Source organism: Megascapheus bottae, chromosome 13 (genome assembly GCF_031878675.1).
Source record: "Megascapheus bottae isolate mThoBot1 chromosome 13, mThoBot2.hap1, whole genome shotgun sequence".
Classification (NCBI taxonomy): Eukaryota; Metazoa; Chordata; class Mammalia; order Rodentia; family Geomyidae; genus Megascapheus; species Megascapheus bottae.
The window spans coordinates 18507951-18522408 of record NC_143521.1 but is presented as its reverse complement, the minus strand read 5'-3'; the positions used below and the strand labels follow the sequence as shown (position 1 = coordinate 18522408).

At 39.1% G+C, this 14458-nt stretch overlaps 1 long non-coding RNA gene across 3 annotated transcripts in view; it reads right to left on the bottom strand.

Annotated features, from left to right (window-relative positions):
• LOC150055614 (uncharacterized) overlaps positions 1–14458 on the bottom strand; it is a 44659-nt gene that overhangs the window by 12032 nt on the left and 18169 nt on the right. The window contains exons 2-6 of one of the 3 annotated variants that reach the window (XR_016537382.1): positions 13466–13674; positions 13176–13318; positions 10533–10740; positions 9924–10013; positions 8153–8461 (exon numbers count right to left, since the gene is read on the bottom strand). This is a non-coding gene — a long non-coding RNA (uncharacterized LOC150055614). The remainder of the gene's footprint in view (positions 1–8152; positions 8462–9923; positions 10014–10532; positions 10741–13175; positions 13319–13465; positions 13675–14458) is intronic. The other 2 variants (XR_016537383.1, XR_016537384.1) reach the window with 2 other exon arrangements.

Below are 14458 nucleotides of genomic sequence, written 5' to 3'. Positions count from 1 at the left end.
AAAACCTAACATTCCTAACATGATGTGTTGAACAATGTTTAATTAGGAGTACTTTTTCTCAGATGTGGTAGCTAGAATTAGCCTACATGTATGTAAGGAAAGAAGTTGGGTAGTATGCAAGGGATTACACATGTATTAACAAATGTATTAGAATGTATTACCAAATTATAATAGATTCAAGGGAGAACTCAAATAGAGTAATTCCTTAGAAAGGCAAAGGCAAAGCCCAACAAAATAAACACCAGGAAACAGGTATTTGCAAATGGGGGTGAAGAGAGTTGACTAACAAGACGAGAAGGGAGGTGAATGCCGTCAAGAATTCACTGTATATACTACAAAAATTAAGAGAAGGGAAGAGATGGGTTGATGGCATAGGTGAGAAATGTTGAAAACATTGAAATGATACCAATCTAGACGCGTTGTGTTCATAAACTGCTTTATTAAATGGCAACTGCTTTTCACAACTACTTGCAAACATAATGGAAAAAAATGGAAAGTTAGGTTGGATTATCCTGTCTGCAGGATGCAGAATGGGAAATTTTCAATTGGTTAAAAAAAAATTCAACTGGCACAAATCTCAATAAATCCAAGAACAAAAAAGCAACATATACCTTTACTGATAACACTCTTTCTGACAAAAAATGCGACTATTCTTTCCTTTGACCGTTCATTATAGAGTTTATACTTTCATTTATTTATTTTCTTTTCTTTTAGTAATTGTGCAGAGGAGTTTCAACATGTCAGTTTATGAATGGAATGCATTTTGATCAATGTCAGTCCAGTTCTATTTTTTTTTTTTCAGTTGTGGGGCTTGAACTCTGATCTGAGTACTGTCCCTGAGCGCTTCAGCTATTTTGAGCCACAGTATCACTTCCCATTTTCTGGTAGTTAATTGGAGATAAATGTCTCACAGCCTTTTGTGCCTGGGCTGGCTCTGAACCGTGATTCTCAGATCTCAGCCTCCTGAGTAGCTAGGATTACAGGCATGAGCCACTGGTGCCCAGCTATTATCATTTATGTTCCATTTCTACCATTTCTTCACTTTAGATTGTTCCATTTTTACATATCTACATTGAACATTATGGCTGTATTCACCAACCGTTCCTCTGACCATTCTCCTCTGTCACGATCAGGCCTAAGGAAAGCCACTTGTCATGGCAAATTTAGCTGAAAAGCACTGATTGTATCCAGATTTTTTGGCCTTCCAATGCATTATGTCATCATGTATTCAGCTGCAATGACCTTATAGATTTATTATTATTACTGCACATGAGTTGTCTCAAAGTAGATACAAAAATAATCTTTTGTTCATTTCTCTCCAAGTCTTGAAAAGACTTGACACTCTACCTACCAAGTTTTCTTTGTAATCAGTATTTGTACAATCCCACATCACTTACATTTTGAGTGTGTGCATTGCCAGTAATAAGATTATTTCTAATCCCAAATCATCCATTTAGAACATATCCAACTTCTGTATCATTGGCTTTTAATATTTGTTCTGTATACTATAATTTCCTTCCTCTTCATCTGAGAATCAGTTTTGGGGAGTATTGTTGATTGTGAATTTGTTGATAAAGGTTCTATTAGAGTTATTATCTGTGTCAAGAAAGAAGCCAGCCACCACATCATCAATCAGCTCTCAAGGTCATCTGCAGCATGAGTAAGGAGTGCGTTGAATTCCATCTCATCGTCACCAGATTGCCGTAGTTTCAACATTTTCATGTACATGTGTATTTCCAGCCTGCCTGAAAATTGCTGTCTTCTAATTGATGATAATGTAGATAAGCAGTGCTCAGTCCGTAAGAATACATCTCTGTCCCTTCATGTACTTGTATGTTTCCTGTCTATCCTGTATTGGTCATGCCTTGCTTGGCCCTCCAAATTTATGTTATTAGTATGATTCACTTAACATACGTATATGTTGTTATACAAAAATAGCTAGATTTATTGAATTTTGAGTCAAGGCAAGACTCTGTGCCCGGGCAGATTTTTGGGGGCTTTGCATGAACTTATGGCAACACAAAACAGTCTAAGCAACAGCTATGTGGCTCTACTTTGGCTCTGTGTGGCCAGTGTCTCCCGTTTTCTCATTTGTAAAGCGAGAGGAATACTGTCCAGCTCACAGAGGTCTTTAATGCAATAAATGACACCTGTAAGAGAACCAACATGCCTTCAGACTCAATCTAGTAAATATTTCTGTTCGCCCCTTCCTTGGATCTTTACCCCTAGAGCACATACCACAAACCACAATCCTTGCACTAATACGGACTCTACTAAAAACAAAATCACCCATCCAGGACTTCCCCAAATAGAATTATGGCAGGAAGCTGGGGTACACACAACTAGTTAGAACAAAGTTTTAATCACAAAGACACCACTGGTGTTTTCCACACTTGGAAACAACTAAAATAAATCAAATAACAAAATCACAGTGTTTATCTCTCATGATTGAATAACATAATAAACAGAAGTTTATCTGGCTCATGGTTCTAGATCTGCAGAAGTTTTTAATACTAAGGCCGCCTCTTACTGAGTTGTAACTTGTTAGAAGACATATGTGTGGGGAGAGAGACAGACAGAGACAGAGACAGAAAGACAGAGAGACAGAGACTGGAGGGAAGAAGAGAGGGTATAGGGAATCCTGATCCTTTTCTCTAAAAGAATCCAATTTGGTTTTAATACACCCACCCCTATGATAACACTAATGAATCTCTGAATATGTTTGAATATTTTATATTTAAGTAGTTGTACAAAGGAGTTGCCATCCATCAAGAGAGATTATGACTACCATGCATCTTGGTCACCCCTTTCAACATTCTCACCCTTCCCAGCCTACCCCTTCCATTATCTTAATTTTAGTTTATATATTTGTGGTTTTGCCTCAAAGCAGCTAATGTGCACAATGTACCTCGATCTGTGTCATCACTTCAACTTTTCATCTCCCTTCCACCTACCCCATCCCTTATATTTCTCAATTCTTCTCCCTCCCCTTTCCCCTTTATTCTTCCCCTCTCCCCTGGCCCCACCCTACCTCTTACAAGTACCCATTTTCTGTTATTTTTGTTGGGTTTGACTTAGTCTTTTTAAAGAATTACACCATTTGGACTCTCCATAGAGCCTATTACACTTTAGTTGATACATTTGTAATCCCTTGCTTACCCCCTAGTGTGTTTACTTGTGGATTTATAGGCACATTCTAGCTACCACAAATAAGAAAAGCCATGCAACCTAAAGCCACTTTTTAAAATATGCATTTCTCAACATTGTTTCACAAGGTAGTAAGTTTCCAACACATGAATTTGTGGTACACACTCAAATAATGTAAAAGTAGTTATGCCAGAAACATTTGTTCCTTTAGGTAGACAGATACAACACAAGGATTCTACAATTATCCAGCATTTATGTTGAAAGGCAATAAAATCTGAGAGCAAAGAAGTCAGCTGGTGGAGCTGGAATGATTAGCTCTTGCTTCTCAGCAGTCTTCTTTCCCTAGTACTTCTTGAGACAATTATAAGGGATATTGGGGAATAAAATGATGTAAATGTTTTTATCCTCAGAATGGCTGGTCAGATGTACATACTATTCGTTTTTTCATGTTAAAATAGGAAATAGGGTTAAAACTATTCCCTCCCATTTTATCTGATTCCCAGTAAATGCTGGGAAGAAAAAAGCTAAGTAAATTTTCAAATTTGACCTGAATACAGAGGAACACTAAATCAGATAATGCTGATGACCTCGCTGACGGAAGGCATCTAGCCACCAGAAAGCTAACTGAACATTTCAACTACTGGTTTTCCGGATCCTTACCTTATGAGGCTGAGAGCTGTCACCAAAGCATTCATGAATATTATAATAAACTGGGTGCCAGTGGTTCACACCCATAATCCTACCTACTCAGGAGGCTGAGCTGAGGAGCCTGGTTCCAAGACAGCCTGGGCAGAAAAGTCCATGAGACTCATCTCCAATAAACTACTCAGAAAAATCTGTAAGTTGCACTGTGGCTCAAGTGGTAGAACACTAGCCTTGAGCACAAAGAAGTTCAGGAATAGTGCCTGAGTTCAAGCCCCAGTACTGGCACGTGAGCGTGCGCGCACACACACACACACACATACACACACCCAAAAAACAAACAAAAAACATGGTAACATTCATCACCTGGCACTGTAAATGACATCATGGATGTTTTAGCTAAGGTCCCAGTGGTAACTCACAGACTCTTTTGAAAGCATTTTCTTCATCTTGCAGCCTCCAATGCTGTAATAGAAGATCCTTAAACACTACTTTGTTGTAGACATTCCCATTTAGTGACTAACATGCACACATAAGGTACATTCACCCAAACCATTTATTTCTCCACTTCCACCAGAACTTCCACTCTATGTAACTAGACTCATATTTCTTCAGTATCTTCATTTTGGAATGTTGATTAATGAACTAGACCAATCATGCCTCAGCAGTACCAGTCCTTTCAAATTATCTCCCTCCAAACTTGCCTTCATATACTGACAAAATGGGCTAGGGGAGAGCAAAGACAGTTCTAAGAAACATTTTATTGGGTAAAAAGTATTAAACATTATTATGGAAAATGTATTTAAAATGAAGCTTTTATCATAATTCATACGTTTCCTAGTGGAAAGTGGTATCTTAAGCAATTTATAATATTTTCATTGTGGTTGAATACATTGTTTTTGTGACTTCCTAAATTTTGCTTCTTTAAACCTGAAGAGACAAACATGCTAGCTACTGATGAGGCTGAGATCTAAGGAATCTGGTTCAAAGTAAGCCTGGATAGACAGTTTATAAGGACACTTATTTTCAGTTAACCAGAAAAAAGGGAAGTAGAGATGTAGTTCAAGTGGTAGAGTTGACAGCATGAAGGCACACACACACACACACACACACACACACACACACACACACACACATATATAAAATCAACATTACAATGTTTTAATGTGTAAAAGAAATGTCTTATGCAATGCAATGTTTCTTGGTGCAAAATCTCATTATCTTTATTTTGTAATTTTAGCAATTCTATGTTCTTTTTACTCTGTATAGTCATGATGCAGTTCATTTAGTGAACACCACTTCTAGATAGTTCCAGAAACAATCTTCTTAAGTGCTTTATCTCCATCTACCCACACCACCCCCCTGTGTACTCAGTGGAAGGAGTTAGCCTTCTCCCACAGAGGAGGGCCCCTCCTTGGTATGGGAGTAGCATAGCTTCCTAACAACGCATCCAAACAAGCACAAAACCCCCAAATCTTCCTCCCTCTACAAATCTTTGACAAACATATTCAGAACCTTTCTCAATGTTGATGACATGATTTTAAGCATTTGATAATGAGCATATTAGAAGGCTCTCACGCAATTGCAGAAAACAATGAATGATCTGTGACTTTACAGAAAAGTCCACAAGACTCTCATTTCAAAAAAAAAAACCCACAAAACTCAGATAAAACCTATGACCTTATAGCCATCAATAGCTATAAATGCATAAGATGATAGCTATTAGGTTCTTGCTTTCTGTGTAGGCCATGTATATACCTTTAATTAGATGGATCCCACCATCCTGTGCCATGAGGCAGATGGTTCTGAAGACAAATATCCCAGCTCTGTCTGCAGCATTCTGCCAATACCTCCCTTGCTATAGTCCTGATCCTGTTCCTGTTCTGCTTCAGACCTGGGATATTTATTAATGAATGTGTTCCTTGGACGTGTTGGCACATGGGCCACAGAACTTTCTAAGGATTTCTGGTCAGACCCATTTATCTGGTTGTATTGGGAAGGATGCTCGTTACTTCTCCCTCTAGAACTCCAACTTCAGCGTTAGCCCACTGTCTCTACATTTCTTTACATTCACTGGAGTGGAAAGATTTTATTTAGGCAAATAAGCAAAAGAAAGTACAGGAAATTGAGGCTGCTGTAATGTGTTGTAGCAGTTTCTTGATATCCCTTCTTGGAACACTTTGTATCCTTAGTGATGTTCTGGAATCTTTGATTCAGGCATTATTTCTGCAAGCATTTGTTGTATGCTTTGTATGCTTAATATAAGCCAGCCTTAGAGACTGAAGTGCATATGCAAAGACAAATGAAGTATGATGGCCTGTGTTGCAGAGCACACAGTCCACTATGGGAACATCTTACCCAAGGCACACCCTTCCACATGATTTCATATGTGACGGGATCTGTCCTGAAGGATAATTCTTGGGAAGGAATGATGAGTTTCTTGATGGGGCAGGCATTTATAAAGGCCTCTTGGTCTCAAGTAGGAGCCTCCAGTGACTGAGCAATGCTTGCTTATCTTTCTGCTCCTTATTTTCCCATTCTTTATTACAGGACCAAATTCTAATTTAGATAACTAGAGTCCTTATTGTTATTCTCTGGTCCTATCTCATGGCTTCCAGCTTCTATTCCTTCCCTTACTTGGCTCTTTCTTTGTGAGTCCTGTACCTCCTCACCTTGAGCTGCACCAAATTCTGAAGTTTTCTCTGGTGGTTTCTATGAGTGCCTCAAGCTCTGATTCTTGCAGAGTGTCATGAGGCTCCATTCAGCTCCACATCCTTCTATCCTACTCCAGAAACAGTTTAGCAATGGCAGAATCTAGCTGTCCTCTGTCAGTAACCTCACACAAAACTTAGTTGAATTTACAACTTATAAATGATAGACCAATGTGGGGCAGGTGATGGAGAGCTAGAAGAACAATGAAGTATACAGAGAACTTACAGAAGAAAGTTGTGTGCAGGTTAAGTACAGAAGATGGGTGTTATCAGCAAGACTATTTCCTGGTGCAGAGATGAACATCACAATGAACTCATCTTACAACAAAATGAAGAAAATCTGTGGGCAGGGAGTTTGGCCTAGTGGTAGAGTGCTTGCCTAGCATGCACAAAGACCTGGGTTCAATTCCTTGATATCACATACATAGAAAAAGCGGGAAGTGGTGCTGTAACTCAACTGGTAGAGCTCTGTCCTTGAGAAAGCCCAAGGACAGTGCTCTGGCCCTGAGTTCAAGCCCTAGAAATGGCAAAAAAAAAACCTTTTAAAAAGGGAGAATGAATTTATTATCTTGCTTATTTTTTTGTTTTTATTTATATAGATTTCATGGATTCAAATGGCATGTGAAGGGAAAAAAATAGTAATGACATCAAAGCCCTTTCCTTTTTGTTTGTTTTGTTTTTGCAAAAGCATGTGCTTTTGATTAAGTTATTCCCAGAAGTTGGGTTGTGCATAATCTACAAAGCTGTGTATCCACATAGCTCATTCCTCTGACAGCTCCAGGGAGTAAACACGCCTGTGACTCATCCCCTTTTTCATCAGCTCCAATGAGTTGTGGCATACGCTTTCCATTTTTTCTCAGTTACCCAAAATAGGAGACAGATTCAGACAATGTGATTAATGCTGAAGACAATTTACTAATTTGAATGAAACAATATGGAGGGTTAAGACTGAGGCAGAAAGCATATTACTTCATATTTGAATAAATATGTTCTAAACCAAAAAATCACATTTTCTTTCTACAAAGCAAGCAGGTAAAAACTCCATGTTCACTAATTTTATTAGCTGCTATTCTAAACTGACTTAGAAAAAGAAAGTTTTTAAACTTAGTTTATTTACTTGGGGATATGGTGTGTGTGTGTGTGTGTGTGTGTGTGTGTGTGTGTGTGTGTGTGTGTGTGTGTGTTTCTGCCAGGGTGCAGGGACTTGAGCTGAGGGCCTCATACTATTTCACATTTCACTCTACTATATATTCACCAACTCCATTTCTGGGGATAGTCTGAAATTTACAGAAGTTGCAAACTTGTACAGTATCTGTAAGCTTTACACCCAGTTTTCCCTATATTGCCGTGGCATATTGGTCAGAACCAACAAGCCAACATGGCTACACTGCTTTTAATGACATTTAAGACTTGCTTTATTTTTTTATTTTTATTTTTTTTTTGCCAGTCCTGGGCTTGGGTTTAGGGCCTGAGCACTGTCCTTGGACTTTTTCTCAAGGCTAGAGCTCTACCACTTGAGCCTCAGCACCATTTCTGGCTTTTTTCTATGTATATGGTAATGAGGAATCGAACCCAGGTCTTCATGCATGCTAGGCAAGCACTTTACCACTAGGCCAAACTCCCAGCCCCTTAAGACTTGCTTTAAATGATACCTCTCAGGTCCAGGTTCTAATCCAGGGCACTGTATTGCAGTTAATTTTCATGTCTCCATCGTTTCTTCTAAACTGTGATACTTTCTCAGTCTTTCCCTAGTTTCCATGGCCTCCACAGTTTTGAAGATGACTGCTTGAGTAGTTAATATTCGCTTCCACATGGGTTTGAAGAACATTTTTCACGGGGAATACTTTGATGATGAAATTTCAGGAAAAACACCCAAGAATGCTCTTCTCATTATATGATATCAATGATTTTATATGACAGTGTTAACCATTACTTGTAGAGGAATGGTGTGTCACATTTCTCTATGAAAAAAAGTTAAGATTTTTCTTTTTACAAATTTGGACACTTTAAAGAGCTATAGTAAATAACAATGCTACAGGAAAGTGATTCTCTTACTGAGATAAAACTATGTTGAATTTTAAAGTCAATAAATCTAAGGTACAGATTTTCAAAATCACTCTCTTTTGAAGTGTAGTCATCGTATAGTACAATATTTTTGAGAAATATTTTTTGTTATTATAAAGGTGATGTACAGGAAGATTCCAGTTACATAAGTCAGGTAAAGAATGGGTTTGTTTTAGACAACCCATCTCTTCCCTTACTCTCTCCCAGTTTTTCCCTTGTCATTACCCACAAGTTGTATAGTTCATTTTTAACTGAGTGTCTAGTATATTGCTGCATTTGTTCATTCTTTGTCCTTGTACTCCACCTTATCCTCCCAAAGACAGTTAAATGAATAAATGAAACAAAGGAAAGACAACAACAACATTTTCTGGAGTTAATTTCTACAAATACCATATGATCAGAGGCACATATAGGCATTGTGTCTTTGTACTCCTAAGAATGTTTTTCTTTGGTCTCACTGTGTATGAATGCATAGAGTCCTGTATAATTATTTCTGTTTATTTTAGAGCTAGCGTCTTCATCTGAGAGAAAATAGACACTGTTTGTCTCTCTGGGTTTGACTTGCCTCACTTAACATGATTGTTTTAGGTCCATTCATTTTGCTGAAAATGGCATATTGTTCTAATAGTTGTGTAAAATTCCATTGTATATAGGTACCACATATTTTCAGATCCACTCCTTTATTGTAGGGCCACTTGGATAACCTGGCTATTGTGAATAGTGCAGCAATGAACATGGATGTGCAAGTGTCTTTATGGTATCCTGGCTTGTGATGTTCTGGGTAGATGCCCAGCTCAGATATGTTATGGCTGGTTTGTAGGGAAGATCTATGTTTTGGTTTTTGAGGAACCTCCAAAATTTTCAGAGTGGTACTGAATCTTCTTTTATTTTTTTGTCATGCAGAGTGCCTAAACTTTCTCAGGCTCAAGGACATATGACATTTGAGAAAATTTACCAACTTTGCTCTTCAGTTTCTTTACTTGTAACTTATTTGTTCTGTAGAAAATAAAATACCATCTGCCTTGGTGGGGAGCGTAGACTAGTAGTAGAGTGCCTGCCTAGCATGCACAAAGACCTGGCTTCAATTCCTTGGTGCCACATACACAGATAAAGCCAGAAATGGTGCCACACGTGGCTCAAGTGGTAGAGCACTAACCTTGAGAAATCCCAAGGACACTGTCCATGCCCTGAGTTCAAGCTCTAGTATGGGCAAAAAAATGTCTGCTTTATGGTGCTATTTAGTTTTAATGATGTACATATTTTTGGCTAGCTTTCCATCAAACCCCAGAGCCAGAGTAATAAAAAGAGGTGTAAACTCAAAATTTTCTAATATTCATAAATTGAACTTATGGCACTTACTTCATATCCTTTAAAGTATCTTTCATTTCCTGTCCTTCTTATAAGAGTTTACCTTTCTTTCATCTTTATGGTTTTTCTCCTTATGTCATACTGGTAAAGAAAAATATTTCTAATGTTAATCACTCCACATCACAAAAGATGGGAAATCAGTCTTTTTTATAGAAAAAATTCGTGAAAGTGTGATGACAATGATAGTACATGCAGCGTCATCACTGAAGAAAGCAAGAAGGAAAAGTGAGTTGACAAATAAATCAATGACATGTCTCAACAGAAAAAAAAAGGTTAAAAAAACTCTACTTCTTAATAGCATACACATGGGCCTGCCTCTCAGAAAGCCTGAAGCAGAGCATTTTATTTTCTATTATTTTAATAAATTGAAAGTTGATTTCTTTCATTTAAAAGTCTGAAGCATTTTCCACTACTTGAAACAGATGAAGACCATTTGAGACCCTCGCTACATTCATCTCCATGGAGGGTCAGTGATCCTCTGGTATCCTTTTTGACAAGGAAAATGAGTCATCAGGAAGATGTAAGAAGAGGGATTACTGGAAAGGACTAGATCACATGTTCCATCCCTAATATGTGAGCCAGAGCCGCCTCCCAGCATACCTCTCCACTCTTGGCTAATAGTATTGCAATGATGGCATTGTTACTCATGCACCTGTGCACTTGAGGCCATTTTGGACACTGAAGTTGTGGTGTTGATATAAACCTTCTTTGCAGGATCTGCACTGATTTCTTAATTATACACTGCTTCTCTGCTGAGTGCTATATTTTGATTCATTTGAGTAGTAGTCATTAACAGAGACAAATCAAACTGTGAAGAGAAAAATGGTGGAATGAAGATTTCCATTTCATTGGTTTTTTCCTTTGTCCTGATATTTACAACAAATTGAGTTTCTGTATAGGTAAGTTGGAAGAAACTATTCTGTTTTGTTTAGTCAGCAAGCATTGACTTACTTTTAAATTTTTATTTTCTGTTATTATAATGTACGGATGAGTTATGGTACATAAATAAGGTAATGAGTACATTTCTTGTTGAACACTGTCACCCCCTCAATCCCCCTCCATCATTTTCTCCCACTCTTCCTCCCTCCAGAATCTCCTTTCCACCAAGTTAAAGGTTGTTTTAAACCTAGTGTCTTGTCAGTATTTGTTACATTAGTTCACCCTTTTTCCTTTGTCTCAACATTTTGTTATTCTCCTTCCATTTCCCAAGTCAGATAAACATATACACATGACACAAAATCCCTGACTACAGGGAATAAACCAAAGGGGAGGGAGGGAAAGAGAAAAAAAATAACCAACTCAGTACAGCAAACAAACCCTCTTGCTTCCATATCTTGGACTTCATTTCGATTTGCATCGTTTTAAATGGCCATTTGTACATATTTATTGAGCAACTGTGATCCTTAGACTATTCCAGACCTATACTAATTACAACAAATGAGGGAAATCATTGAGCCTATGTTTCTTTGAGTCTGGCTTACTTCAGTTAATATGATTTTTTCCAAGTCTTTCCATTTCCTTACGGATGGTACGATGTCATTCTTTCTGATGGAAGCCTAGAATTCATTTAATAAGCATTTATAAGGCACTTAATCTCTGCTGTCTCTTGACAAGTATTGGATTGTTTCTCACAGTCACCTTGGGGTAGGCACAAGAGAACATGAGCAAGTCAAGGTGATACTGACCAACCAGGTGCAGGAGTGTTCTCCTGGCCCTCTGGTTGGCTGGCAGGGGCATCAGCTCACCAGGAGGAAGTGAAGAGGTATGGAGCCCTGGCCTGGGGCCCCATGTAGGAGGTATTCTTTCCTTCTCTTCTTATTCTCATCCTATCTCATGTCTCTACAAAGCTAATGATGACTCAAAGTTCTAAAACCTTAATATGGAAAACATGCATGGTAAAGACTTGGAAGTGCTTTGTCACAGAGCAGAGGAGGTAAACTCAGTGAAGCCCTCTGCCCTCTGTAAACTTGAGAATTACCTCCAGTCTGATAGATCCAAGCTCAAATCTGAATTCTTTACACAATAAAAAAAAAGAGTCCTGGGAAACTGGGGTGGTGGGAGGTTCCATCATTGCAGAGGGAAAGAGAAAGTTATGCAAGGAGATAGGGGAGATCTTATTATTTTAACAGAGCTCAATTTGATCAGTTTCCACCCAATGGGAAGTTTATACCATTTCCTAAGTATGATTTGATAATACAGACATGAAGAATATGTGGACATGTTCACTGGAACCTGTTGGCTGAAATTTTTGATGGAATTAGTTTCATGTGTACATGGAATATATAAAATTGAAAAAAGAAAACAGACTTCAGAATTTACAGTGCTCTCTTCTAGAGATAGATCCTTTCCCTGCCTTTCCCAATGCTTCTTGGAATGGTGACTAAGGAGGTTTAACTCTCTTCCTTTAAAATCCTCCTGTGAACCTCCCCAGTTCAGTCAACTCCCCAGTTCTTGTCCTACTAGTGCCCACCCTCCCCTGCAGCTCAGCAGGCCACACACCCCTTATTGCCTTGTAGGGGATAGGAGTGAGAGAGAAAAACCAACATCTCAGATCCCAGTCTGTAGGTGGTAGTCAGGCCACTCAAGGCTGTATCTTGTGATCAGTCATCTACTGAACTCCAAAAGGGGAGAACATTGTGTTTCTTCTCAGATCAGACATTTGCCATTCTGAGAACAGCATGGGTGGGGGATGAAGGGGAATCGAAACCATTTTCTGCCAACCATGCATAAGAGGCTCTCCTCTCCCTAGGATCCTAGATCCTGGATCTGCTGCAGCTTTCCATCCGCTTCCCAGCCTCCAGTCTCTGTCACCACCTTCCTGCTCAGTGCCATGGGCCATATGGCCTCCTTTCCTCCCTGTTGCCTTCTGCAGCTCCTTAGGGTCTCATGCTGCTGCTGTCCTGACCACTGGTGATCATTTGGCGGGTGTAACTAGTGACTCTGTCTCCTAGAAGGATGGGGCTCAGTGAGAACCCAGCCCAGGGACAGACTCATGTGCCCAGTTTCTTCTCTACAGGGAAATCCTTGGACACTCAACTGTGCTGCCATCGCAAGCCATTCACCCCAAGAACCTATTGAGTGTGAAGGAGACACCCCCAAAACCTAACTGTGCCCAAGTCAGGTAAATCCTTCCTTTTGCCCTTCTGTTATGATCTGAGCCATCTAACCTCTCCATCACCCCAACCTTGACCTCCAACTCCACTCCTGCCTCATGCTGGTTTTCCTCTCTGCAGAGCTACTCACAAAGATGAATGGCAAGTTTGTCTGAATCCTGAATCCTGAAGCCTCCAGGATCAAGCAAAGTACCCCAAAATGCAGGATAAGGGAGTTGCTGGCTCTATTTGCATGTGGCTGTGCTCACATGTCCCAGTACTGGCCTCTATGTCCTGAAAATTGCATCAAAGAAAGTCTAGTTAGCTGCAGAACTAGTAATCATGATGGTATTTTAGCAATTAAATTAATATCAAGATTTTCAAACTATTCTACTGCTAGGAAACTATTTTCAGAATTATCTATACACAGGAGAATCTGACCTCCATTGCAGCGAGTGTAGGCAATTCTGTCTTCTTTAAAACTCTCATTCAAGCTTTCTCCCATGCCTCCATGCTGCTCAGTTTCAGCATTGACAAACCAGCTCCATGGTGCTCTGTGGCCGGCGCTCTACACTGGAGTGATGAGGAGCAGGGATTTGTGTGATTTCAGCACTGCCTTGTGTGTTTGGGCTTCAGGGAAATTGGTTTACCTGAAAGTGGGAAATAAAGAGTAGCTACTACAACAGCTAAATGAGGCCCAATGTGAAAGACAGAGAGCAATATTAGTTCTGGCTGTTTGTACCCAGAATGGTTGCGATAACAAAGCCCACCCTAACTGCATCTGAAATGAGAACACCCAACAACCAGAGGTCCTAGAGATCCCACCAATAGCCATTAAAGCTAGAGAAACTTTGGCAGAAAAGAATATGCATGGTGGACAGGCAAGCAGCTCCCAATTTATTGAGGATTTGTTCATCTTTTCTTTCCTTTTTTTTTTCTTCTTATTTTTTGAGATAAGGTCTTACTATGCAGCCCAGCCTGGGCTTAACATTTCTTGCCATCCTGTCTTAGCCTCACAAATGCTGCAAATTCTACAGGTAAATGCCACCACAATCGCTGAGGACTTCTTTAATTCTTAGGCCAGAGAAAGACTTTTTGGAAGATCTGAAGAAATATAGGATGCAACAGAAATTATATATGCATAATATATAAATATATAATATATAAACATCTATAATATACAGAGTATATACAAAGAGAAAGAGAATGAATATATCCTGAAGGGAATTTCAGACTGAAAGAGGGTGAGAAATAATGTTTTAAAAGACTGATCTATACTACTACACTGTTGTTGTGGGAGTGTAAACTCATTCAACCACTATGGAAAGCAGTATGGCAGTTCCTCAAAAGACTAAACATAGAGCTCCCCTATCACCCAGCAATTCCACTACTTGGCATTTACCCAAAAGTACAGAAACAAGGGCATACTAAATC